At 41.1% G+C, this 27,674-nt stretch overlaps 2 protein-coding genes across 5 annotated transcripts in view; one reads left to right on the plus strand and one right to left on the minus strand.

Moving 5' to 3' along the window:
- SCML2 (Scm polycomb group protein like 2) overlaps window positions 1–27,674 on the plus strand; it is a 161,288-nt gene that overhangs the window by 73,218 nt on the left and 60,396 nt on the right. The gene's annotated exons all lie outside the window — the stretch shown is intronic.
- RAI2 (retinoic acid induced 2) overlaps window positions 1–27,674 on the minus strand; it is a 47,788-nt gene that overhangs the window by 15,309 nt on the left and 4,805 nt on the right. The window contains exon 1 of one of the 4 annotated variants that reach the window (XM_082220891.1): window positions 21,762–22,086. The exons of 1 other annotated variant lie outside the window; for it this stretch is intronic. The gene's annotated coding sequence lies outside the window, so the exon portion shown is untranslated. Of the gene's footprint in view, window positions 1–16,477; window positions 16,602–21,761; window positions 22,087–27,674 lie in introns of those variants that run through there. 2 more of the 4 variants (XM_082220889.1, XM_082220890.1) reach the window with 2 other exon arrangements.

Genomic DNA, 27,674 nt, shown 5'->3' on the forward strand with positions numbered 1-27,674 from the left:
TTACCAATATTGGTAGTAAATTCCAATTCTTTTAATACTTATCAGCATTCAGCTCTGTAGGTGATTAGTTGCAATACCATTATTTCTTGTGGTGCTCAGTGGTACTCGAAAGGGTGCTGAGCAACTGAAAGAAAGATAACATACTGCTGAAGGCAATATGCCCATAAAAATGCAGCGCTTTTCTATAGTCAGAATGCCTGACAGTAGAGTGGGGGGGGATGATGAAGAGGATGGTGAATGGGTTTCCTGTGCTCCTTCCAATGGCATGGTGTCAGAATTTCCTGTTGCTAATAAAATGCAAATCCATGCTGCCACAAATTCTGGCAAGATGTAGCTTCTCTCATCTTCTCTTGCCCCTTTTGTAGCAAGAGGCAAGTAATGGAATAGCAGCAATTTTCTACAATTACCATGAAGCCCGATTCTGTGAATCATTAGAAGCCCTCAGCCTTCATTAATGTCAGAAGGAAGAACAGGTAGTGAGCATTTCACAGGGTTGCACCCGTCACTGCTGCAAGAGAAGACTACCAATTGCCCTGCAATTACTAGGATGTTCATGTCACAAGAACACTAGTTTACAGAAGTCATATTACTGTAATCTAGAGTTAATTACTTCCTGGCTTTAAGTACCAGCTGAAAAAACCAGAAAGGAGTAAGTGTGCACAGAGGGTTTTTTTTTTAATGCCACTTAGCAAAGTTCACAGAACAGAGACCAACTGTGATAAACGTTAACTCAAATGTACAAAGAAACAAGCACAGCACACACACACACCATATATATATGCTTCCTTTTTGGTAAAAAGATAGCCTTTGGTTATTTTAAATCACTTGATAAACTAAATAATGCATGCCCTCTTCACCCCTTACATTTCTTTTGCTGTAAAATTAAATTAAATTTTATATCAGTGAAAACAAAACCAGGGCTATATACTGGAAGCCTTTGATATGGCAGATTTAGTGCTGCTATGCTGTTTTCCTGAAAGGCCTCATGCCTTTTGCAGTTGTCTGACAAGACAAAACTTCAGCATGAATCTTTTTTCCTATAAAAGAGATGCAGTGCTGGCAAAATAAGCACCTGTTGGATTTCGGCCACACAGCTGTTTATTTTTTAAAATGTCAGGGGGAAAGGTGGGAATTCAGTGAGTAGCAGCAAACAGCAATTTCTCCATGAATACCTAATACTCTTCCATTCTCATGGAAGGCATGACAGATCTTCCACAGGAAACAGCATGCAAACTACATATTGAGACAGCCACCATGTGTTAGCTTATATATATTTATTTTGAATGTTGTTGCCAATCAGGGCTTCCTAGCACATGTAAACAAAGACAAATACATCTGTGCAATCAGCACACATACATCACAGTGACCTACACTGAAGTGCAATGCTATTTAAATGCACAATAAGCTGAAATTAAGGCAATAGAGAGTTCTTTCTTCAGTGCCAAAAGCCTAAATGCCAAACTTTTATTTTATTCTGGCACTGGATGCAGAAAGGCTCTTGTTTCCTATATAGATCACCAGCAAATTTGGAGTTCAAGCTCTGTTGGAAAAGCCATAAAAGCACTTTGCCATTAAAGGATGTTCAGCATCTTCCCATTCTGTCTGTTTCATAATACATATAATACAGAGCATTTATTCCAGCCATAAGCTTGTTTCAATTATATAGTTGATGGGCAATTTAATACACATTTCAATATAGAAAAGGAAAGTCACAATATTGAACCTGCTGTCACCTCTTTTATATTTGTCTCTAGCGTAGCAGTGAATCCAACACTGATATGCAATTCTTGCCCTTCTTTTCTTCCCCAGTCACTACCGTCAAGTGCTCCACCAGGGAAACAAAGTGATCTACAGTGGTACCTTGGGTTACATACGCTTCAGGTTCCACACTCTGCTAACCCAGAATTAGTGCTTCAGGTTAAGAACTTTGCTTCAGGATGAGAACAGAAATCGTGCTCCGGCGGCACGGTGGCAGCGGGAGGCCCCATTAGCTAAAGTGGTGCTTCAGGTTAAGAACAGTTTCAGGTTAAGAACGGACCTCCAAAACGAATTAAGTACTTAACCCAAGGTACCACTGTACTATTTTCACAGCACTGTGTGGGTCTCAACTCACCATCAGTTGATTCCCCCCATATATATAGTTTAACAATAGTTCGCATGACCTAAAAGGTTATCTCAACCCACACTGTATATACCCCAGTTGATCACTGGGCTCTGCAGGAAAGGGCATCATCATCAGGAAGTCTTCTCCATACAATATATGAATCAGACAACTTGTATGGTGGCACGTACCCTTTGGAACTCCCATTATATACATTATCATGCAGGCAACATCAATATTTTCTTTTTGGTGCCCATTGAAGACCTCTCCCTTCCAGCAAACTTCTTAAATGGATATTTTTATCACAGTGTCTATCTGCATTGCCCCCCCCCCCACAAAAGGGTAAACAAATGCAAAACTGAGATGTTATTTCCATCTCTAAGTTGAGGTCAGGTCATTCATTTGGAATAGGAATTCTAAGTTAACATTTGTAGTTGATTCTCACAGCTATTATGTGGTGAATTCACCCAAGAATTGACTGCATAGCTTTCTGAATTCTCTGAGACCAGATGAAATCTCCACTTGCCAGACTCTTGAAAAAGATTGTGGCTTGATTCCAAAAGCATGGATACTAGCAATCTAGACACACTGTTGCCTCAAACAAATGTTATTTGTCTAGTTTATTTTTATTTATGAAGCACTTCTCATGAAGCATCCAGAAGCAATTTAACAGTAAAAGCATCAACAAGAAGACAAACACACACACATCTGTATTTTTTTAAAAAAATCCACAAAGCCCCAGACGCTATGTGTTCTGCTGAGGAAATTGTATAGCTGCTTGCACATTTCCCACAACAAAATAAATAGCAGCGTTATGAGGATTGAGGTATTATTTAGATTGGGGAAATTTAGTGATGAAAAGAATTAAGCAGCCTCCCACAAGTAGCAGACTGGATAACAAGGACTGCTGCAAAACAGAGAAAAGACACCTGAAGGGACCGAAATGTGTATTGGGGGGTGGCATTTCTTATACCCTGAAATGGCAATTTTCATAGCAAATAGTCAAGCCTCATGAAACTTTGATAGCACAAGACTCCACAAAGTGCAGCGTAACTCCATGGTCTATGTTTGTTTTACGTGGGCAAGGATGATCTATTGTGCTGCATTTTTGTCCTCTCTTATATCCACTGCCAGTTTCATACCTCTTTGAAATTGCTCTGAATAGTAAATTCTAGCCTATTTCACATACACCACAACATACAATGGCATTTTTAACGCCACCCTTTAATTCAGAAATTAAAAAGAGAAGCAGGACCCTAATTGATAAACACGCTCAGCTTTTAACTCATTTTCCTTTGCTTGTGGCACAAGGTTGCCTACATACAGAATCAAGGACAGATCAGATATGAAAAACATTAACCAGATGATCTTTTACCTTGTCCCACGTAATTATTCACATCATGAGCACTAAGTGCTCTTATCAAAGACAGATTTGTGCCTGTTTCAACAAATGCTTTTAATAAACTGTGCTTCCTCAGTCCCTTGAATCTTCTGGACAAATTTTAGGCAGTCTCCCACAGATTATCACATATGTGCCTTCTTAGCAGTGTCATAAAGCGTAGCTTTATTTTGTTGAAGTTAGCGCTGTCTGATACTTAAGATTATAACAGTATGGAAAAGTGATGTGATGTACCCACCTTTCCCAATTATTTTAAACATTAACTCCATGTAATCATACTCTAAATGATCTCCTTGGTTCTTCTAAAAATGGTCCATTAAAGAGCCAGTCTCACTTAGATTCACTTTTACTGAGCTGCATTTTCAAGCTATGCCCGCCGTCCTAGACAGAATATATAACAGATATAACAGGGTACAGTACAAAGACAGACTCTTTATATGTGGGCAACTGCAGGTGGAAGACATCTTGCACTATTACTATATTGCCCATTATACATAGGACCCAGGAGGCAATTTCTCACCTTACCATCTGTACAGGAAAGATCTCTCTCCCTGGCAGAGAAGGTCCTAAACAATTCAGTGACTCGTAAAGTCACTTTAAAAAATAAAAAAATCTCCTGGCATAATACCAAGTAAAAGAGCCTCAGGTTTTTTGTTAATGGAGAATTTATAAAGATCAGGAAGATGACCCTGGACAATGTAGCCATGAACTGTGAGAGAGACACAGACCATTATTTGTGGTGTGACACCCCTTTTGCTTGTATTTATTTTCGATTCAGATTTGTCATGGCCAATGGCTAGTACAATAAATCGGATTGGATGCAATCATACTTATGGTTTTAACTGGAGAGCTGACAAAATGGAAGAATTCATAAAGACTGATTACTGGAACCACAGTAAGTCTAAGCTGAAAGAGCAGGTGGAAATACATGCCTCCATATGCTAGGCCAGAGCTTTCCAAACTCTTCATGTTGGTGGCACTCTTTTTAGATGGGCATCATTTCACGACACAGTAATTCAGCAATTCAGTTTTACTAGCAAACTGAAGGTTAAACTAGCCCCTTTCCAGCCCCAGAAGGAGCGCAGAGAGTGTTCACGTGACATACCTACATTCTGCAGCTGATACACTAACGTGCCACGACACCGTTTGGAAAGCTCTGTTCTAGGCAGTTACCTTGCAGTCTTCTGTACCAATGAGCCTCTTTACCAGGTTATGGACTCTTTGCACAGTTGGCAGCCAATTAAAACAAAGGAAGGGTAAGTTGCAATCCTATTGCTTGCAAAAAGTCATTTGAACTTTGCATCCTATACCCAGAGGGATGGGATGCCTCTTGGTGCTGTTGGGACTCCAACAATTCCACTCAGTATGGCCATTGGTCAGGAATGATACAAGTTGTTGCAAGGTTTCCTTACCCCACCCTACTGTATATGAACCTCAAAACTACATAATTCACATCTCAAGGCAGATGACATAAAGCAGCAGCAGCAGCAACAACGAAACAACGATATGTAAGTGACAGAACTGGCTACCTGAAGTACAAATTTTGACGGCTGTTAACCTGCTTGCCAAAGAGACAAATAATCTTCTAAGGATTATGTCTTTATTTAGACGTGTTTCAATCAAAGCTACTTAAGGTGATTTCATAAGGAACCAAACAAATATTTGATTGTCAGTGCTCATTGTGTACCAAACTCCTCTGTTACATCCCTGTCCTAGACATGTTGACTTGAAGTACAGGCTTGACAGCATACCACTTTAAAATATATACACCAATACCTCAAGCTGCTGTTTTTCAGATCCTGCTTTGTCTCTAGATGTCTCCAAGTTGTCCCATATGTTCAGCTGAGCTTACTATCACATGATTGATTCCTAAAATGAATTCTCTAAGGCCTGTAGCCACTGCAGGAGAGCGATGGTGGAAAGAAGAGGGTTTTTAATTTTAACAACAACAACAACAATTTATTTATATCCTGTCCTCCCCAGCCGAAGCCGGGATCAGAGCGGCTAACAACAATAAAAGTAACACAGCATTCTAAAATCAGTTCGTTCTAAAATCAATTCAGAATCAAATTAATGACAACCATTGGGCTAGAGTTCTATGAGGATTACCAAAGGAGGGGATCAGACTGTGCCTTGGCCAAAGGCCTGGTGGAACAGCTCTGTCTTGCAGGCCCTGCGGAAAGATGTCAAGTCCCTCAGGGCCCTAGTCTCTTGTGACAGAGCATTCCACCAGATCGGGGCCACAGGTGAAAAAGCCCTGGCTCTGGTTGTGGCCAGCCTAACCTCCCTGTGGCCCGGGACCTCCAAGATGTTTTTGTTTGAAGACCGTAAGGTCCTCCCTGGGACATACCAGGAGAGGCGGTCCCGTAGGTACGAGGTCCTAGGCCGCATAGGGCTTTAAAGGTTAAAACCAGCACCTTAAACCCGATCCTGTACTCCACCAGGAGCCAGTGCAGCTGGTATAGCACCGAGTGAATGTGACCCCGCGGCAAGGACCCATAAGGAGACTCGCCGCGGCATTCTGCACCCGCTGGAGTTTCTGGGTCAGTCTCAAGGGCAGCCCCACGCACAGTGAGTTACAATAATCAAGTCCGGAGGGGACCGTTGCGTGGATCACAGTGGCTAGGTCAGGGCGAGAGAATAAATATTGTATTTACTAATTTTCCTTTGCAAGTTAAAATAGCAAGGAAAAGCATAGTCAATACTTTACCTAGTTATTCAGTAAAAACCTGCCCCCCACTTCCCAAAATAAGCTTAAGCCTGGTGGGCTCTCTATAAATTCTGTTCTTCTTACTCCTTCCACACAGGAAAACCGTAACTGGACTCCTGCCACCACTTACCTAAGAGTAAGCGCCATTAAACACAAAGAGATTTAATCTGATTAGAAATGTATAACAATGTACCGGTATTTATAGGTTAACTATACAGTGAATTCTTAATGAGTGCCTAGACTTCAACACTACACAGCAGGAGACCTGCCTAAGCCTCTTTGCTAAGTTTTCACATTTTGCATTTGCCATGTGGAGGTTGGAAGACATTCTTTAACACCCACCTTCACCTATTGCACAGTAGCATTTGGAGAAAATAACTTCTAGGAATACCTGATCTTAGAAAGACCAACCAGAGGAAAGATGTGTCCTGGTTGCTAGAATGAGAAAGAAGCAGGAAAGGAAAGCACACTAAAGGGGAGGGAGAAACACCCCAGGAATTCCAAACAACTCACTCATCAATCATAGCTCTGATTTCACTCATTAGCTAAAAATACTGAAACGTGTGAGCAGCTAGGCTGGCTAATCTTAAAGAAATCAGTTTGAAGGTTGCCTATACTTTTTGTTTCATAGCTTTCATTTATGGAGGGCTAGATACTTACTTTAAAATGGAGTGTGTGTGTGTGTGTGTGTGTGTGTGAGAGAGAGAGAGAGAGAGAGAGAGAGAGAGAGAGAGAGAGAGAGAACATCTGGGGTTCCTTGGAGGTATGGGTTCTGATTACAACCAGGCACAATTCAATCTCTCCCAATGCGTCAGTTTGTTCAGTGACAAGCGCATCAGTTTGTTCAAGACGCTATTGCTTTAAATGCTGAATATACCCAAATACAGCTATGCATTCTGAGTGGCTTGCTGTGGGGTGGTATGGAATACATTCAGATACCACTGAAAATTATCCGTTAGCCAATAATTATTCAAGATGATACACTCCAGAAAGTGTAATTTATCATTTCCACAACAAGTTCTTATTCCCTACCACCATGATACATACAGCAACCAATAATGCTTTTTCATTAAGGGCATATTTTGAGGTTTTCTGATACAGACTATTATGTAAGAGGACTATGGTTCTATAAGCATTTTGCCAAACAAAAATTCACCTAGCAAGTTCCTTTAAGTTGAAGATATTGGTTGTGTGTGTGTGTGTGTGTGTGTGTGTGGAAGCAGCACCAAAATTTTGATCTTCCTTGAATAACAGTAAATGCAGCATCTATTTTCAATTAAACTGAAGCCATTTTGCTCTTGCCAAATGCATTCTCCTAACATTATCACAAGAACCTTTTGTAACTCTTAAATAATGTGTTTTGTGAATATACTGAATATCACTGGTTACTATTTGTTCTTGGTCTTTTTGTATGGCTATAAAAAACATCATCATCATCCTGGTATAAATCCTTGGATCACCCTTCTTCTCGCCTCTCTTCACAGTGAGAGTTACCCCCGCCTTATAATCCATTGTTGACTTTCAGAAAAGGACATCAGCTTTTATTCAAGGACCTTCAGTCAATTAAACACTCAGTGAGAAGGGTTTTTAAATCCAAGGACATCACCATTTAGATTAAGTTTCTTGAAGAGTTTTATTTACGAATATGGCCACCTGTTTGAATTAGAAAACTGATTAAATGTGTCATATTTTATCAGTTTTTTTCTAAGAATGGGGACTAGAACTTAGAAAGACTGCTTATTTGCCCTGCACGCATTCACAGGCACACACACAAAAAAACATTTTGAAAGACTGATAGTGCATTTGTTACCTTTCTTACACAGAAATTTTTTCTTGCATATAAACTATTATATAGAGGGTACAGTGGTGCCCCGCAAGACGAATGCCTCGCAAGACGAAAAACCCGCTAGACGAAAGGGTTTTCCGTTTTTCGATGCGCTTCGCAAGACGAATTTCCCTATGGGCTTGCTTCGCAAGACGAAAACGTCTTGCGAGTCTTGCGATTTTTTTCGCTCCCCCCTTTTTCTAAGCCGCTAATAGCCTTTTAGCCGCTAAGCCGCTAAGCCTTTAATAGCCGCTAAACCGCTAATAGTGCTAAGCTGCTAATAAGGTTGCTTTGAAAGACGAAAAAACCGCTAGATGAAGAGACTCGTGGAACGGATTATTTTCGTCTTGCGAGGCACCACTGTATATAGATCAGAATATGTAATTCAGCTGTTATAAACACAACTTGTTTTATAGTTCGTGAGAACATGCTATCAGGCCCTAGCAATTCACTGGGACTTGATCTATGGAACTTTTCTAAAATATCTTGATAAACACTTAATGTACAAGAGTTCTTCAGCTTTGCTATTTGAAAAGGTTAGGTCTTGTTTTCAGAAGGGAATTTGGTTTCTTTGCATATTCATACATGATATCTAAGTGTCTTTCAGTGGCCTTCCTGAAGCTGTGGCAGGGTTTTAGATTTCTAACACATCAAGAACTTTATTACAGTGTTGTCACCGATGGAAGCAAAAGCACAGAAAAAGCTCAATATGGAGGCCAAGTGGCCGAAATATTGGGAAATTCTGGAACAAGAGGGAGATAGACTGAAATTGCAGAGTTTTGAAAAACTAAAAAACAAAGTGCGAGATTGGCTTCAGTATTATCAGATAATGGAGGCATATAATTCGGACAAGAAAATTGGTTTCGAGGTGGAAAAATCAAAATTAGAAACAGAACTGTTAGAACCCAAAACTAAGATTTTGTCAAAGATGTATAACTTGCTGTTGAAATGGAATACTCAGGATGAAACGGTGAAATCTGCTATGATTAAATGGGCACAAGATGTTGGACATAACATAATGATGGCTGACTGGGAACAGTTATGGACCACAGGTATGAAGTTTACGGCATGTAATGCCTTAAGAGAGAATATTATGAAAATACAGGTGGTACATGACCCCAGTCAAGCTTGCAAAAATCTATCATTTGCCCGATAATAAATGTTGGAAATGTAAAGAAACTGAAGGTACATTCTTTCACCTTTGGTGGACGTGCCCAAGGATTAAGGCTTTCTGGGAGATGATATATAATGAACTGAAAAAGGTATTTAAATATACCTTCTTGAAGAAACCAGGGGCTTTTCTCCTGGGCATAGTCGGCCAATTGGTGCCAAAGAAGGACAGAACTTTTTTTATGTATGCCACAACAGCAGCAAGAATACTCATTGCAAAGTATTGGATGACACAAGATCTACCCACCCTGGAAGAATGGCAGATGAAGGTGATGGACTACATGGAACTGGCGGAAATGACTGGCAGAATCCGAGACCAGGGAGAAGTCGGTGGAAGAAGATTGGAAGAAATTTAAAGACTATCTACAGAAATATTGTAAAATTAATGAATGTTAGAAAGAATGTTGGATAGAAATTAAGTGGTTTTCAGCTGTAATACTATAAGGGAATATGAAAAATGGATTATTAATAGGCAAAAATTTAACGTTACAATATTTTAAGATCTATGATTAGGATAAACAAAGAGGGTAAGGATTTGCTGAACCAACAAACTGAACTGGAATACAAAAAAGGGAGGCGTGAGAAGGTCCGGGAAATAAGCTAATGAAAAATAAGTAATGGAAAGAATGAGTTGTTTTTAGCCATTTTTATTTTGTATTTTTTATTATTATTTTATTTTTACTTTGTAATACTTTGAAAATTTTAATAAATATCTTATTAAAAAAAGAACTTTATTACAGTGTTAAGGCTGCAGCTACAATTTCTCAAAATCTTCACTGGCTTCAAATACAATCACAATAAAATACTGCCAACACCTCATTGTCCCGATCACAGGCCAAACCTCTGAATGTCCCCTGCACTCTTCCTTACCAGTCAATTACACTCAAGTCCTTGTTTCTGAGGCAGCATTTTCAAATCTCCCCTAGTGATTCTACTGCAATTCGCCCACAAATCATTCAGTAGGCTATCGTTTCTCTCCTTTGGTTGTTACATATTGGATCTACCCTAAGGGAGGCTTCCCCTATATTTGTTACGCAAAATAATACATTAAGAATACTGTAATAATGCCTCTATAAATTAAATCTCATTCACTGCACAGGTGCATTCTCTTCAAAGGAGTATTAACCTAAAGGCCTATTAGAGATAGATAAGAGGGATGTAAGCATGCAATTTATGTCCACAAGAGCATTCATTTCAATTATTTAGATGCCCCATTAGATAGCTGAATTATCTGTTCTTGTCTGTTCTTGTTCATATTCTTCAATTGGTCCTCCACTGTTGGAAGCATCAGGATTGATCCCTAAGGCATTATATGCAGTGCATATACATAGATGAAGGATTTGATCAGGGATGGGTAACCCATGGCCCTCCAGATTTTGCTTGACTGCCACTCTCATCATCCCTGCCCATTGGCCATACTGGGTGGGGCTGCTGGGAAGTGAGATTCCAGTTACACAGAGAGGATAACACATTCCCCATCCCTGGGTTAGATAGTTATCACACTCAGCCATAAATTCTGGTGATGATTTCTTATTGCAATTGTCACTTAAACTCAGTGACAGAGTATATGCGTGTATCCATAGGCGCCCATATTCACTCCCAGATAAACTGAGGAAAAGACTCTTGTCTGAAACCCTGAAAACTCAGAATCTGCTGTTGAATTTGTTTTCTATGATTTAGCTACAGATGAAACAACAGACATGAGCAATATAGCATAGCTTGCAATCTTGCCTGGAATCACACCATGTTTTGAGACTATAGGAGTTACTGTAAATAACATAACTAAATAGCATATGCTTAAGCCTTGATCCAGATCAATTGTGTTCTGTGCTGCTACATCAGTCATAGGGAGAATCTTTCTGCATACTCTCTTGGTCTGAAAAGCATCACGTGTGCTGTTGTTTCATGCATAAACTTCATTAAAGGCATGGCTATGAATAGCCCACCAGTTCAAATAACTTATTATATTCTGCCAAGTTTTACTCAGAGTAGACTACTGAAGTTAATGGACCTAAGAAAATGTATTAACAGCTTTAAAGAGAAATGTGTTGCTTAGTATACTTTGTTATGGTGCAATCAACAGCCTTCTTCAGCTGCTTAAGTGTGCTTTTGCTAAAGACTTTTGTACCAAAAAGTCTAATATTAAAAGCCAATAGAGAGATTTAAAAATACTCACGATATGAATATTGTGTAATTGTTTCTGCAGAGTAAAAGTGCCAGGTAAAACAGGTTTTTTTTAAAAAAAATTAAATAGATCTTTTGTCTGTTCTATTCTTTTTTTAAAATAAACACCGTTGACCTCTCAAGAAGGCCTAAACATACAGAATATTCCCTGCAATTTTACCTTCCATGCTTATGCTTTCTTGACAAACAGATAACCTGTTTATTGAGCATTAATCCTGGTTTGTTTTTAGATAGATTAGATGACGTTGCATCAAACATTTTCCAGTCACTTCCTTTGTCACAAAGAGTCACATCTTTGGGGAAAGTGGGTTGTATCACAAGAGCTTCAAGAACACCCTGAATGTGCTGGCATATAACTAAATCCCAGCTGAAAATAGTGACAGTCAGGAAGTGCCCAAGGTTTCAAGAACACACACACAGAGAGAAGAAATGGCCTTGAACAGGCAGATTAGAGACAAGGCTTTCAATGATCAAGGATCAGTTCTGCAGTGGCTTTCTGCAGCCATGCAGTTAATAGTATATTCTGCTTGCATTCTACACAGACTAAAAGCAGACTTATAAATCTCCAGCACATAATTTGAAAATGAAGCACAATGCAAGGCTTGTTGGTAAACTGTAGAAATAGAACACAAAAACATTATACAGAGAATGTTTTTAACATATGTAAAGAAACTAAAAAGGCAAGGAAACCATTGCCGTAGGATAACAATTAGGCACAGATTTTAAATCTGTAAATTAAAGCATGTGATGTTGTTCCTAACGTCTACACACACATCACAATAGGTTTCCAACAGCAACACCCAACAGATATTTTTCTAGAGCAACAGAACGAATGCTTTATATGACCGTAGGTACTAAATAACATTTATTGCCACCAGCGTGGGACAGCATTACACTGTGGGAGGACTTTACTAATGAGGGAACAATCAAGCAGCAATAAAAACTTTACGGCATTCCCACATCAAAACATATATTGTCCATGTCACTTTATTGTGTTGCTGTCTGTCCTTTTTCAGTACTGTTCTTACGCTGCATATTTCTGCAACTACATCAGTTCTTCCAGTTGCCTCTTTCCCCCCTTACATCTTTCTACCACTCATAAGTTATCTCCTTCCCCTCTACACACAGTTGCATCATTTACCTCCTTTTAAATGTTAGTGCTGAAACAGCCAAGTAACATGCAGGGCATGTTTGAATCTAAAAAGGCAAAAAAACACATTGTTTTATAAACTGCTGGCTACTTTTTCTTTCCTTCAAACATCAACACAAGGTATTGTGGAACTGGGAATACAAATTATCACTTTCATCAAGGGGTAATTCTGTTGCTGACATGCTTTATTTCTACATGGATGCAATGAAATCAAATTCCTGGATATGGACCAAAAATCTGCCCTTGTTTGCTATGGCCAGTTTCTGTTGGCATTAAGAATAGCCCTTCACACAAAAAAGAGCTCTGAAGGGATGGAGGAACAGAAACATGCAAGCAGCTGAATGACTAGGTTCACACTACTGAATAATTCATATTAAACTGCTGTGCAGTTGCATCAATATTACTAACATTTCCCACCCAGAGACTGGCCATTTCTTTGTCCCAGGAAAGGCAGAGCAGGAGTGTGAATGCATGTAAATCTCTTTAGGTGTTCTCTTCTGACCCATAAATATATGGTGAGGTACCAGTGGTCTTCAAGTGCCAGCTTCTTTGGCACCAGGACACTGCCTGTGCCGACAGCTCTCTGAATTACATGAGATGATGGGGGTCACTGTTTAGTTCACGTGCTTTGCATATTTAAGGGCCCAAATCCAATCACTGATATCCAAGGTTGAAGGATCTCCAACAGCAAGGCCTCTGCAGCTGCCAGTCTCAGTGCCTTGGACTACACTGACCAATAAGAAGAACAACGGAATCTGCCTACTACTGAGACAGACCACTGGCCCATCTAGCTTAGTATCATTGGCACTGACTGAGAGTTGCTCTCCAGGGTTTTGGCTCCACCTGAAGATGCTGGAGACTGAATCTAGGGACCTTCTGTATGGTCTGAGCAACAGTTATTGAAACAGTAATGTAAGGCAAACAGCACTGTAAGGTCCAAACATCAGTATGTATTATGAGACTGTCTACTTGATCCCTTATGTATACTATAAAACAGAGCTCTCAGATTCAGGATGACAGTTGAGAGGAGAAGTGGGGGGAGCAGGGAGAAGAGAACTTGTGGGTGTAGAGAAGCACATATGGGGAGGGATAGAGAGGTGAGCTGACCAGCAGCTATATATTTCAACACATACTAAACAGTTTCAAACCATTATCTGACGTGGGTTTGTAAACCCTGGTTAAGTGGAACCTAGTTAGCATTAATGATAGTTGGCATCATGTGTACAGCATCAGATAAGGGCAAAAAAGAAAGGGAGTGGGGAATATATGGCAGGGAGAAGTATGGTTTGCAGAAAGCTCATGCTACCGCCCTACCAGGTCTAGTTCTACAACATCCCTCAGTGCTCCAGCTCTCTATTTAATTAAGAAAGAGCTGTCAAGGGAGCCACCATGTTTAAAAAGGCAGAGAAAAGAAATAGGGTATAGCAATGTCAAAGCAATTATGACTGGAACAACAGCAGTGCTCCAGGAGCAAGAAGCATGAGCTCCCCTTCCTCTCTCTCCGACTTGGCTCATCTCAAACAAATTAAGTGTTTGGGTTTTTAACCCTATTCCTCATTTATAAAACCCAAGCAAGTAAAATACCATAAGGTGTAATGCCACGACAGAGATAAACAAAGAAAATAAAAGTGTTTTCAAATCACAAACAGCAGGCTGAAGGGAGAAGCTGCCCTTGTAGGAGTAATAATCTCAGTCTATGTTGCTTGTCCACCAAGATCATCCAATCTCTTCTGTCCTTAAGGCCTTAGTACTAACTGTTAAGGCATTAAACTGTCAGAACATTCCATTAACACCAGAGCAGTCAAACAAGGGCTAGCTAGGGAAGCATCAGACGCAGCCTGCATTTACAATACATTTCATCTCTTAACATTAAATTTGCACCTTACTCTTCTTTTTAGCAGATCTACGAATTCTGTGCTTTAATTTGATGGCTCATGCTTAATTCCAAAATGCCCCAAAGCACCACCCACATGCTGGGCTGAAGATTGCTATTGCAATATATAACCAAATGCAGAATGGCAGCAGTGTCTGCATAATTCAAGGGTCTTGCCTTCCCTCCCTCCTGAACACCGAGGCTGATTCACTTGTTTCAGCCACGTGGCTAATTTTATAAGACATGCCACAAGAGATGCCAAATTGTACCCAGGGAGAAAATTATTTACCAATATGGCAGATCCAACCTTGAGCATGGCAGTAGGACTCCATGCACTGAATCTGACCTTAGATCGCCATTTTTTTAAAAGCTCTCCAAGGACCGGTCTCTTTCCTTCCCCAAATACCCCTTCTTCAGTTGTAACATTGAAGTGAAATAAAATAATACTCCACCGGGGTAGGAGTGTTGAGAATTCCAGGATATTAGAGTGGAACCAAGAGGTGGAACATATTTCTGAAGCAAGGATTTATGAAGCATATTCAATTATTATATATTTCTAGCTATTACTTTTCAACTTTAGGTTCAAAATGGTGGGCTTCTATATGTCCCATATGCTTTTACCCATTCCAGTTTTTAATCCATATTCTTATTTAGCCTGTTGACCTCGTCATGACCTCTAGATAACAGAATGATTCTTCTCCAATTGACATCTGTGGAACTTTGCCATTGAAAGCACATCATGGCAGCCTTTGCTAATCTAGTGCCCTCCAGTTGTTTTGAACTACAACTCCTATCAGCCCCAACCAGTACATGTGGGGCTGGTGGGAACTGTAGTCCAAAATATCTGGGGGCACCAAGTTTGATGAAGCCAGAATCATAGCATTACTATACACACTAACATACTGCCATGAGAGGGTGCCATCCCTTTGCTTTCAAATTCTTCAAGATCCATGGGAAAGAATACAACCAACACTAGCTTAATGCTACTTTGAACTGTTAATGCCAAGCCATTTTCCAAGGGGGGGGGGGACAGGAATTTGATAGAAAAGAATGGAGAGCAATTATTAAAAATCCAAACACAGCAATTTAACTTATCAGCAAGTGCATTTTTAAAAGGGGGGGAGTGACATATATGCAGCTAAGTATCTGCTTAATGACTACTGCTTGGACTACTGCAATGCGCTCTATGTGGGGCTACCTTTGAAGGTGCCCCGGAAACTGTACCAGAATGCGGCAGCTAGACTGGTGACTGGGAGTGGCCGCTGAGACCACATAACACTGGTCCTGAAAGACCTACATTGGTTCCCAGTACGTTTCCGAGCACAATTCAAAGTGTTGCTGCTGACCTTTAAAGCCCTAAAAGCCCTGAAGGAGCATCTTCACTCCCATCGTTCAGCCAGAACACTGAAGTCCAGCTCCGAGGGCCTTCTGGCGGTTCCCACCCTGTGAGAAGTGAGGTTAGAGGGAACCAGGCAGAGGGCCTTCTCGGTAATGGTGCCCACCCTGTGGAACGCCCTCCTATCAGATGTCAAGGAAATAAACAACTACAGTGGTACCTCGGGTTACATACGCTTCAGGTTACAAACTCCGCTAACCCAGAAATATTACCTCGGGTTAAGAACTTTGCTTCAGGATGAGAACAGAAATCGTGCTCCGGCAGCGCAGCAGCTGCAGGAGGCTCCATTAGCTAAAGTGGTGCTTCAGGTTAAGAACAGTTTCAGGTTAAGAACGGACCTCCAGAATGAATTAAGTACTTAACCCGAGGTACCACTGTACCTGACTTTTAGAAGACATCTGAAGGCAGCTCTGTTTAGGGACATTTTTAATGTTTGATGTTTTATTGTGCTTTTAATTCTGTTAGGAGCTGCCCAGAGTAGCTGGGGAAACCCAGCCAGATGAGCAAGGTATGTATGTATGTATGTATGTATGTATGTATAAATAAATAAATAAATAAATAAATAAATAAATAAGATAATTAGAACTAGATTTCTAAACTTTCTCCTCTTAAATTTTCAATAAGGTCAAGGCTGTATTTATTCAATCACTGCATAGGGCAAAACTGTACCTTTTGTAGGTATTTCTAGCTTTCTAAGATTCTTTAGCCTGTCAAAATAATCCTCCAGTAAGTGCACTGCTTTCCTTGTAAGGCACTGCTTCAATTCTGAAACCACACAAAGCACCAGCAGGATCTCCTGTAACATCACAAAGGCTCTTAGGGGCACACCTCTGTGACCTCACAGTGCTTCCTTACCACCCCAAGGAGGAGTTTTCTGTGGGATGCTGAGGAAAATACTCACCCTGTTATTCAACAGAGATGGTTTCTGAATATGTGACACAATGAAGTCTTGTCCAAAGACAAAACCATTCACAGTAAAACAAGCCTGTTTCCCCGCTTCTGCTCAACATGGTGAAAAACACAAATCACATGTCAATTCTAGTGCCATCACAAGCACATTCTCTTATTTTGCTTCTTGTTCACTTGCTATTTGGGAAAACCGTATCAGCTCGTAACTACACAAACTTGCAAATACACCACGCCCAATTACCCTCTGGGTTAGTCAGAAGAAGTCCTACTAAGCTGCATGGGTAATTTATTTGTATTAATTGATTTATATTAAGTTCATTAATACTGTCATTCAGTTATTAAAACATAATACCGGAAATCAAAAGTTTGAAATATTCAATTGTTTGAAGATCGCAGTGGGTGAGTAATAGGTGTCACACACACATGCACTCCCTAACCATGTCTACTGGAAGACCCTTAGTGACCCTTTGAGGCCCCTTTTTTGGCCTCAGTGAAAGCAATACACATGGACCCCCCCAACCACACAGCAGCTCATCCCATTCGTACTCAATAAACCACCCTCCAAAGATGCTTCCTCCACCAGATTTTAACACAGATATCTAGAGGCAAACCCTTCTTTTTTCCTGTCTACCACAGCTGAGAGAGGGGATGAGGCTGGCATGGAGAAGTTCTAGAATCAAAGCTCTTCTGAAGTGGACTGGGCTTTAGGAATACCCCATATCTCCCTCCCTCACCATTTTTCTGGGATCATTATTATGATTGCCTCTGTGTGACAAAGACAGAGCCATTTATTTATATATATGCTGTAGGAAAATGGATTTTTGTGATGGCAATAGTAGTAACGTCAAGGAAGTCCTGTCAAGCCCTGCCTCCCCCACAATTATTTACAAATGATGGGAAATTTATAAATATATAACTATGCAGTAATTGGTTTTTACTGGTTTCACTCATTATTTACCTGCCTTTTATGTTTTACTTCATCTTTTATTGCATTTTATTGCATTTGTATTGCCTAGCTGTCTCAAGCACCATTTGGTGGAAAGGCAGAATACAAAGGAAGGAAGGAAGCCTCAGACAGTGCCAGAATGAGCTTTCCTAGTGTGAGAGAAGGGTTGGACAGACAGAAAATATCTGGCTTCCAGTGGCCAAGCTGCTCATACGTGGCAGGACAGGAAGAAGTGTTTAGCGGAGAAGAAGGTATGCACCTCAAGGCAGCGGTCTGGGAAAAAAAAGTGTTATAGAGAAGAGTTTCCCAACCTGTTGCAATCCAGATGCTGCTGAACTGCAGCTCCCATTAACCTTGGCTCTTGCCCACGTTGGCAGGTGAAAATGGGAGTTGCAGTTCAACAACTTCCCAAGAGCCACCCTAGACCTCAAGAGAAGAGGTTTTGGTTGCAGTCCTAAATCTACTTAGGAGAAGCACCTTCTGAGGAAAGAATTTAATCCTGAGCAAGCATGCTCCAGACTGTACTACGAGAAAGGAAGGCAAAGTGGGAGGCAGTAGGGTAGCAGAGGCCAGGAATTGCAAGAATAAGGCAATCTGAAGCTCACATCGATTTGAAATAATCAGCTGTGCCCCTCCCCCAAGTCTCTTTTTAATACAACATGCATCACCATGCGTGTTTAGCCATTCTTGACAACCACTCATATGATTTATGTAAAAGTAATTGAGGTTAAATTATTTGCCACATAAAACACCCTACATCTAATTTCAACTTTGCAACCTAGGAAGATCTGAAATAAACAAACCCATATGTCATTTAGCTAAGGCTGGCAGCTGGGCCTAATTATGGACATTTTTATTGTATTGAAGAACGTTGCAGCCCACTATCCTGAGGTCTTTCGTCTAGGATAAATGCCTGCCATTCTCTAGGACATCCATAGTTTAGCCACTGGCAACCTAGTCTGTGAGGAGCTTTGAACTTTTCTTTGAATACTAACTGCCCAGTTCAGATGTAATCATGGTTTAGTACTATAAGAATACTTGTGTTGTGAACCACCCAGGGATTGTCAGATGAAGGGTAGTAAACAAATAGTAATAATATTAATAGCAGCAGCAGCAGCAGCAGCAGCAGCAGCAGTAATGCAAGCCTACTGTTTATATGAACAAGCCATAGTGTTCCATTGTATTTCAACTCAGGCAACTGTGGTTTAATTGAACTGTGGTTTAATCCTAATTTCTTTGAATTTACCAAAGTTTTGCTGAGATGTTACCCTAGCATTCAAAACCAAAAGTGAATGCTTCAATCTCCTCTCCTTAGACACCAAAGGGGAGCACAGAGGACAGCATGTGAGCAGAGGCTCACCAAAGCCTGTTACTGAAAAGCTAAATCATAGTGTTACATCTGAATGAAGTCAAAGAATAATTTCTATTCTACTACATCGAATTAATTTTGCATTAGACTATAAATAGGAAAATCTAGTGAGCGTGTACATTGGCAACATTTTAATTAACATTAAATGCGTATTTTACCCGCATGATTTTATATGCTCAGGAAAAAAAGCAGAATGCTTTAAAACATATACAAAATCCTCATCTGATTCAAGAAAGGTATCTATTCAAACCCACTCCACTGACACCCGCCAATAAACTGTTTTTCTAGTTACAGGGCCAGCTCAGATTTCTTAGTTAGAGCTTTACTATTCTAGAAAAACATAAAAGGCCAAAGCCTCGTCTTTTTTTAGTTGGCAAATATTCCCTCTAATATTAAAAATTTTAACCTAACGTGTAGGTTTGGCTATCTCTGTGAAGCCCCTAGTGGCAATTTCCATTTATCACAGGCCACTATTACAGTAACAAAATAAGGCTATTAGATGGAGTAAGAGAAGCTTAAGAAATTGGCTTTTCCTCCAGAAGATTCCACGGCCAATCCTGTAAAACACAATTTCTATCATATGTGCAGGATACCCATTTGACCCACTATTTCTTCACAACAACTAATCCTTGGCCTCATGGAAAGAGAAAGAGCTTATATCCCTACAGAGTAGGAGGACCAAGCAAACACTTTTTTGGAAATAAATTAAAAAGAAGCCAACAATGCACTGAAAATTAGAAACTTCAATTAATCAGCACACCCTTATCTGAAGCTGTTCCATGAGAGAGAACATACTGAAAAAGGAAAATGCAATAAATTAGTTTATTGGAAGAATCTCAACATATTCTTGCTTGTAAACTAGCATTTATCTGGCAAACCCAATAGCAAACAAATGAGCAGTGTATGACTTAAAATTCAGGCAAAAGTGCATTTTATTTCCCATCCGCAATGTATTCTGTGCAGAGTAGCACTTGATCAATGTAAAATCTTCACTGAAATATTTAAACACGCTCCAGTAACCAAATAATGCAACTTCAAGCCAGAATCACAGACAGAAAAATAATAAAACCACTATCACCTTGTCCAGAACAAACAAATGCACCAGAGGTGAAAGAAAAGCCAAGGGATTATTTCCTACTCAATAATTTATAGACAGTGTATTTTTTAAGAGTGATACATAAGCAACTGCTCTGCAATGATTACAAATATTAAACTAAAAAAAAAGCAACTGTTTAATTTCATATTATCCATTGTTTTGGGTTTGAGTGTATCCAATCCAAGGTTTTAAAAAAAATCGCTGACTAATAAGTCTGCAGCATGGGTTTGGTTTTAATCCTCATCTCATGATCTACCACTACCTCTCCAAATTATTGTTTTTTAGGAAGTTTAGCAGAGGGAGATCTATGCACCCATAAATCTGTACTTGACCCTTGTCCTCCTCTTCCTTCATCGTTTACACACCATGTCACTCCCTGTCCAAAACCCACTCCTGGGACTTCGGCAATTGAAACACAAAGCAGCAGCTGTTTGGCAACATTTCTAACCCTAAACAGCAAATGCAATGAGATTTCATTTCAGTAAACATGAAGACCTTCCTCAGTGCCGAGCGAAACAATAGCCACTCATTTATGGGTAAAAGACATTGCAGGAGAGGGGGGACTAAATATACTCCAACACAAATGCATTTGCTCAACTTTTTTTTTTACCACCAGAACAAAGTGATCGGAAATAAGGAATGGAAGCTCATTTTCCATTGTACTGCCATCTATAAATGGGAAGATTGCCTATAGGTATCTTTATTGTACAGCTCTGTTCCAATAAAGGCCATATAGCTGCTGGCACATTTGGTGCTACCTTTTAAGAGTCTCTCATCTTCCCTTGTGCTGTACCATTTCCCAGAATAGGAGAAAGACTCTCGCAAGGCCCGGCACACATAAATACTGCAGGTCCAATTTGGGACTGCTGCATAAAGTCAAAATGAGGCGGATGCTGTCAAAAGACACCGCTGGGATCACTCCCTCCTCCGCCTCCCTTCAATGATTTAGCACAAAATACAACTTCACAGCAAAGCATGCCTTGGGGAAGCACTCGCTGCATTGCTAAAGCATCCCCTTCGAAAGGATCCAGTCCTTCCTGTGCAGCCAAACCCATCAGATGGCAAAATGGATGCTTCACAACAACCTCAGCCTCCCCTCTCGTGGACCCAAATTGGATGGGAAACCAGTCCCGAGTACAGAGAAAACCCTTTCTTTTTCAGGCAACCCTTAATGATTATGCCACATATATAAATTATACCTTTATGATCATACCACATATATATATCTATAAAGGGAGCTTTTCTCTCCCCCCCACACACATTGAAGAGACAATTCCCCATAAAGCATCCTCTGAAGAGGGGCGATGGTGAGCACCTACCTCCCCATCCTCAGGCAACCTGTCAACCGGAGAGGGCAGCCCGCCCCCCCCCGCCCCCCGCCTGGAGGGCTGGCCAGGTTCACAGGCATCCACCCCCCACCCCACCCCAGAGAAGAGACCCTGTGCTCGCTCGCTCCCCCCTCCCTTAACCTTCAGCTCCAGAGCCTCCCCCCCCTCCCCAAGCAGGGCGCCTGCGGGGCGGCTGAGCGGGGAAGGAGCGCCGAGGGGGCGCCCGCGCCGCTCCTCTCCCAGCCCGTTCCTCCGGGGTCTCCCGTCTGCTGCCGACCCGAGAGCTTTTACCCCGTTGCTGTTACCTCGCTGTCCTCTGCCGGCGCTGCCTTAGCTGGGCTCCATGGACCGGGCGGAGAGGCTGGGTGGGAGGCTGGGAAGACGCGCGGCAGCCTCCTCGCCTCCCTGCTCGCTGTTTCAGATGGCCAAGGCTTCTCCTCTCTTTCTCCCACCCCCCCCACAACCCCCGCCCCCTTTTTAATAACGCCCTCGCAACGAGACTGTCAGGCTCTGCCCGGCTGACAACGAGGGCGAGCCGCTCTACGTGCCGCTTCAACGCGCGCCCTGCCCTCCCTGTCGCTGCTGCTGCTGCTGTCTGCTGTCTGAGTATCCCTGGTATCTCTCCGTCTCCCTCACACACACACGGGGCGGGAGGGAGGGAGGGAAGGGGCGGGCCAGTAGGAAGCCGAGCCGTGCCCGCCTCCAAATTGGTGCGGGGGTCTGTGGTTCCAGGGCGCATGCCCGCAGTCGCCAAGCGCGAGAGGCGGGTCTGGCACGCGCCGCCTTCGCCGGTCTCCGTCCCCCCCCCGCACGCGCGTTAATTTCCCACCCTCCCTGTCCAGAAACGTCCTCCCGACCCGAGGAGCATTTTGGTTGCGAAGGGCTCGGGGGTCGTTCAGGGCGGAGGAGGAGAAAGAGGGCGCGGGGAAGGTGGAGCGGCTTCCCTTGGTTTTTTTCCCTGGCGCGGAGCCCCCAAGGGAGATGGAAAGAGGCGTGCGGGGGGGGGGGGTTGCGGCTGGTTGGGGAGAGAAGGGTGCAGGGAGAAAATGGCCACGGAGAGGCGAACCCTAGCGACCTCTCGGTTGCAAATCTGGTTAGGTGCGGGGGGGGGGGAGCATGAATCCGTTTTGCTAGAGGCGTAACCCAGGAGTAGGCAACCTAAGGCTTGTGGGCCGGATGCGGCCCAGTCGCCTTCTCAATCCGGCCCGCAGACGGTCCGGGAATCAGCGTGTTTTTACATGAGTAGAATGTGTCTTTTAATTAAAATGCATCTCTGGGTTATTTGTGGGGCATAGGAATTCATTATTTTTTTCCAAAACCACATGGTCTGAGGGATGGTGGACTGGCCCATGGCTGAAAAAGGGTCTGTATTGTGCATGCATTTGGCAACGTCCTTTAGGGAGAAGTGAGGTGTCTTGGAAAGAAGTTAATTGCAAATTTGGGCCTGCTCTGCCGGGTGGGTGGTGGCACTGCAGATGGATTTGAACAGCAGAGGAGAGGAAAGCTGAGGAGTAAAGAGGGGAAGTTTGCTCTGCATTAAGACAGCCTGAGACTGAAGAGGGGTGGGGTTCTGGCGCAGAAAGGTGCTGAGTTCTTACCATCATATATAGGTAGTACTGAAAGGTTAAGGATTTGAAGACGACATCTCTAATATTCTGCGGTATAGAAAAACATTTGGGATTTTGGCAGACCATGCTATTCTAATATAAGCAAAGATACGAAAAGTTTTAGTGTCTTTTTATGTCTGGTTTTACATTCCATTACATAGCACACATTTAGCATTTGCAGTTTATATCTTCATGCAGTGTTACATTTTGGAAGGCGGGTTGCTGTGTCTGTGGTTGGAATGCCTCTCGAGAATGGAATGCCAAGCTTGGCACAAGGGTTCCCGAGGAGGGGGCAAGGCTCTTCATCCTCATTTTGACACCATTTTGAATCAAGATGGCAGACTGAAATGTGTCTTTGGCATCACTGTGCCCTTTTTTGGCATAGTTTTGGCTGCCTCTTGATATGTCATCGCCAAACTTGGTGTGAACATTCCCAAGATGGGAGCAGCAGCCTTCGTCAGTGTTTGGATTCTGGGTGCCAATATTGAATCAAAAATAATATTTTTATATATGACATTCATTAAATATTTTAAAACTCAGCTTCATGGTCTCTGTGCCCTCTTGTAACACACTAAAATCTGTTATATAGACTGTCATAAGCATTTGTGAATATGGAAGAGGGTGCTGCAGCATGGGAAGAGTGTGTTTGATTTTTTTTTCCTTTTTACCCTTCAGAGCTAATTATTAGCACCAGGTAATTATGATTTACATTACTGTACTTGTTTGTAAACAATTTCAGTTTTTGCCATAATAGTTTTTGCCAATGCTCTGGCTTTTTTGGGCTATAGCACTAGTGTAGGGCTGCCCATACGTCCTGATTCTCCAGAACATGTCTGGAATTGCCTGGATTATTTTATTGAAATCGGGCAAATGTGCTGGAAAACCAGCAACAAGGGTTAAATCGTGCCGAAAATGCCTCCCAAACTCAAAAAAGCTCCCAAACTCAAAAATTCTTGTAGCTCAGCAACTTCAGGGTATCCTGATTTTTACTTTTTGAAATATGGCAACCCTACACTACTGACTTTCCTAGCCTATCAGTTTGCACCATATATATTTAGCATATACACTTATTTTAAGATGGGCATGTTTCTTGTAAAGTCCATCTTAGAAAGTTTGGTACATTAATCTTGATTTTGTTTACTAATATTACATAAGCTTGCCAACTACATATAGTTGGGTTTTTTTAGTTCCATCATTGATTCTATAAAGAGCAGGCAACAATTGCTCTTCCAATTTGCTGTTTCATTTAAGTACTTGAGTGAACTTTACACAGTACATTTTGAAATAATCGGTGTCAGAAGAAGAAGAAAATGACTAAAGCAGCTTAGCTATGGCTTGGTGACATGTCTGAATTGACAAGCTATGGTTCACAATCAGTCAGCAATCTATAGTTTGGTGTGATTATGACCATTGTTCAACCACCAGAAGTCATGCCATGGGCCTGATTCGAAGTCAAACCACAGCGAGTTCTATGTTAGGATTACTGTAGTGTGTACGGTATAAGGCCTGAATTGTGCCACTGCGTCATTGATTGCTTTATTCATTTCAAGATTTCCATCCAAAACTTTTTCCATAATCATATTCTTTTATAAACTAGCAAAGTAGAAAAGGGTAAGGCGGGTAATCAGGCTAACAGGGTTGCAAGAACATACACATAGAGACTCATAAATAAATGTGATTGTACTTTTTTAAGGCTATGAGAAGTCCACTGTTCCTTACGATATAATTACTGTACCTTCCAGCACCTCTGCTATGTATACGTTTGTGTTGCACCTCTGCTATGTATACGTTTGTGTTGATGCTGTTTATAAATCAAAGCAATTTCAAAGGAGTAACTAGTGAAGTAGCATATACTCTCCCAAATACAATAACTATATATACAGTTATTAGATGAAGTTACAGCAAATTGTTAAATAAGGTGTATATAATTGCCACAAGGATTGTGACTGTTCTAGGTTTTCTGAACATTTTATAAATGCTGGGGTCACTGCTCCATGGAATAGCCAAATGCTGCCCATAAAGAAAAGAGACTCAACAGACACTTCAAATATGACGGAAATAATCAAATCTTTCTGTGGCCTGAGGGACCATGACCTTAATTTAAAATAAATCAAAAAAGCCTTCTGTTGTTGGTGGCTGGTTGCCCTATTCATATGTCTAATGCTGATGTTCTCACAAGCCTGCCACGGTCAATTTCACTGAAAAGTTGAGGCGCGTCACTTTACTGTACATGTCTTGGGGAAAGCAAGACATATCCCCAAGCTTTAGCATGTGGCAGGGAAAGATGATTATTTCTTTATATGAACTTACTATATTACCTACATAATTATGAGATTGAAATAAATAAGGAAAATAAAGTATCTACCCATTTTGCAATTCCCATGAAGTGTGAAGAGTGCACATTTAGCCACGTGCCTCTGAAAACAAAATGCATCACAAGTACAGGTTCCATGTTTTCCTTTTTAAGTATTATTTTGTATGAAGATGGTATGTGCCTGATTCTACATATGCAAGAGCCTTTCACATGCCTGTGTCTTTTTTGTATTTGAGTATGGGTGAGGAAGTGTTTCCCATGGGAAGGCATTCCCCTTCTCCTGGTTTTACTAATTAAATGAACAATCTCAAAAACTTTTTTATAAATTCAACCTTGATCCAAAATATCATGCTGCTCTAGGAGCCCAAGCAACTGAATATTAACTTTTTGAAATGCAGGTTCTGCTGTTGGGCTGCAGAGGGGAAGAATCACACCCTACATCTAGGTGGAGAAGTATGTGTACTGTTTCTATATGCATAGTGTCCTGAGTAGGAGGCAATTTAGTAGGGATTATAAATGCAAACTGCAGCAAAGCACAGAATGTGCATACAAAATAAACACATTACAAATTCAAAGACGAGGCTACAATATGGCTGGCTATGCTCCTTCCATGTACTGGATAATCTTGGGGAAATGGGCATTCTAATCGGTCATGTTCCACATCCAATTTTCCAAAATTCACTGGAAAAATCTGAGTTAGATTCAACACAAAATCATCTGAAGTTGTCAGGATCTGTAACTCTATACAGTACTCAAATGCTCAGAAGTATGGAGAAGATTCTTATTGCTCAATTCAGGCTCCAGAATTCATCTGAGCCAATAAAAGTTACTCTTTTTTATTTGTTTAATCTCCATGGCTTCAAATGAAGCTACTCTGACTTAACTGCCTTGCATGCAATCTTGATTTCTGGAAGGCTGACCATTCCTGGTTCAATGCTGTAGGAGCCCACAGTATGCCAGATTCTTTTAAGTAGAAAAGAAGGAAATCCCAAGGAAGAAAGGGACTTACGCCAGAAACAGCATAATATAAAATGACAAAGGTAAATGGATACAGGATGCCAAATACAAGAGTTCGGTTTTAAAAAGGAAACTTTCTCTTTAAAAGCATGTTAACAAAATAACATAAATGATGAGAAACAACAGTCTTCCCAGAAAATATACCATGGCTCAAAGCTTTTCATCTCTGGAGCAAATGCTTTTATATACTCCAGTAAACCATGAATTATATAGTAATTTAACTCCAAGCACATTCATAATTTCCCATTAGGGGGCAAGGAGAGTTTCTTCCCCTTCCTTTTTAATGGGGAAGTAGAGTAAAGGACAGGTCATACTAAGGGTATGACAACTTGCATCCTTTCCCTTCACTCATCAGGCCAACAGACACACTCTTGCACTGAGTGAGTTGTATCACTTGGGAGAGACCAATCGTAGAAACACCAACATACATTAGATACAAACATCTTCTCAGCTTCCCTATATCTGACCATCAAGTCCAATATGTGTGTTTTCATCAAGCATTTCATATAAATGAAACTATGGGAGTTCGTAAAGATTTTATGTGGTTCTGGCAAGAAAATAAAAGATTTGGTGATAACTTGCAATGATGAGTCCAGGAATTTGTCCAACATATATTGCACATGTTATTAATTTTCAAATATATTAAAAAGTATTTTGAAACCTGTTTTGGTCATACAGCTGTTAATATGCATTAATAAAATGTGAGGATGATCAGAGTAACACGTCAGGTACTGATGATTCTCTTATGTGACCTTCAGTGTTAAGCAAGCTGAGCACCCGCAGCTTATATAAATTGTTCACACATAATGTAACACTTCTGTTACATGTTGACAGACTAGCTTGGAAGTTATAAAAATAGACTAGTAGAAAATACGGTGGGAAAAAGAATGCAGGCCTAACTAAGCAGGCCTGAAAAGAATCAGAAAGCAGGACTCAAAAACTTATATGTACAGTGTAATCCCTAAGACATACTAGCAGCTGACAGCTATCAAACAGCCAGAAGAGAATATATTTATCTATATACATTCATAAAAAGCACATGTGGCATACAATGTAAACGACATATCACTACAATGAATCAAAACAACTTTGAAAACTAGTTGGGTTGGGGTCTTTTTAAATAAAAAACACACATTCCAAAATAGTATAGTTTTTAAAAGACAACTAAAAGAAAGCAGGAAGGACATCGTTACCTCTTGTGGCAATGAGTTCCACAGGGCACGACCTGCCACACTAAAGGCTCAGTCCTTGATAAAGGCAGACTGAACTTCAGGTGGGTG

Source organism: Podarcis vaucheri, assembly GCF_965113315.1.
Source record: "Podarcis vaucheri genome assembly, chromosome: 4".
NCBI classification, from domain to species: Eukaryota; Metazoa; Chordata; class Lepidosauria; order Squamata; family Lacertidae; genus Podarcis; species Podarcis vaucheri.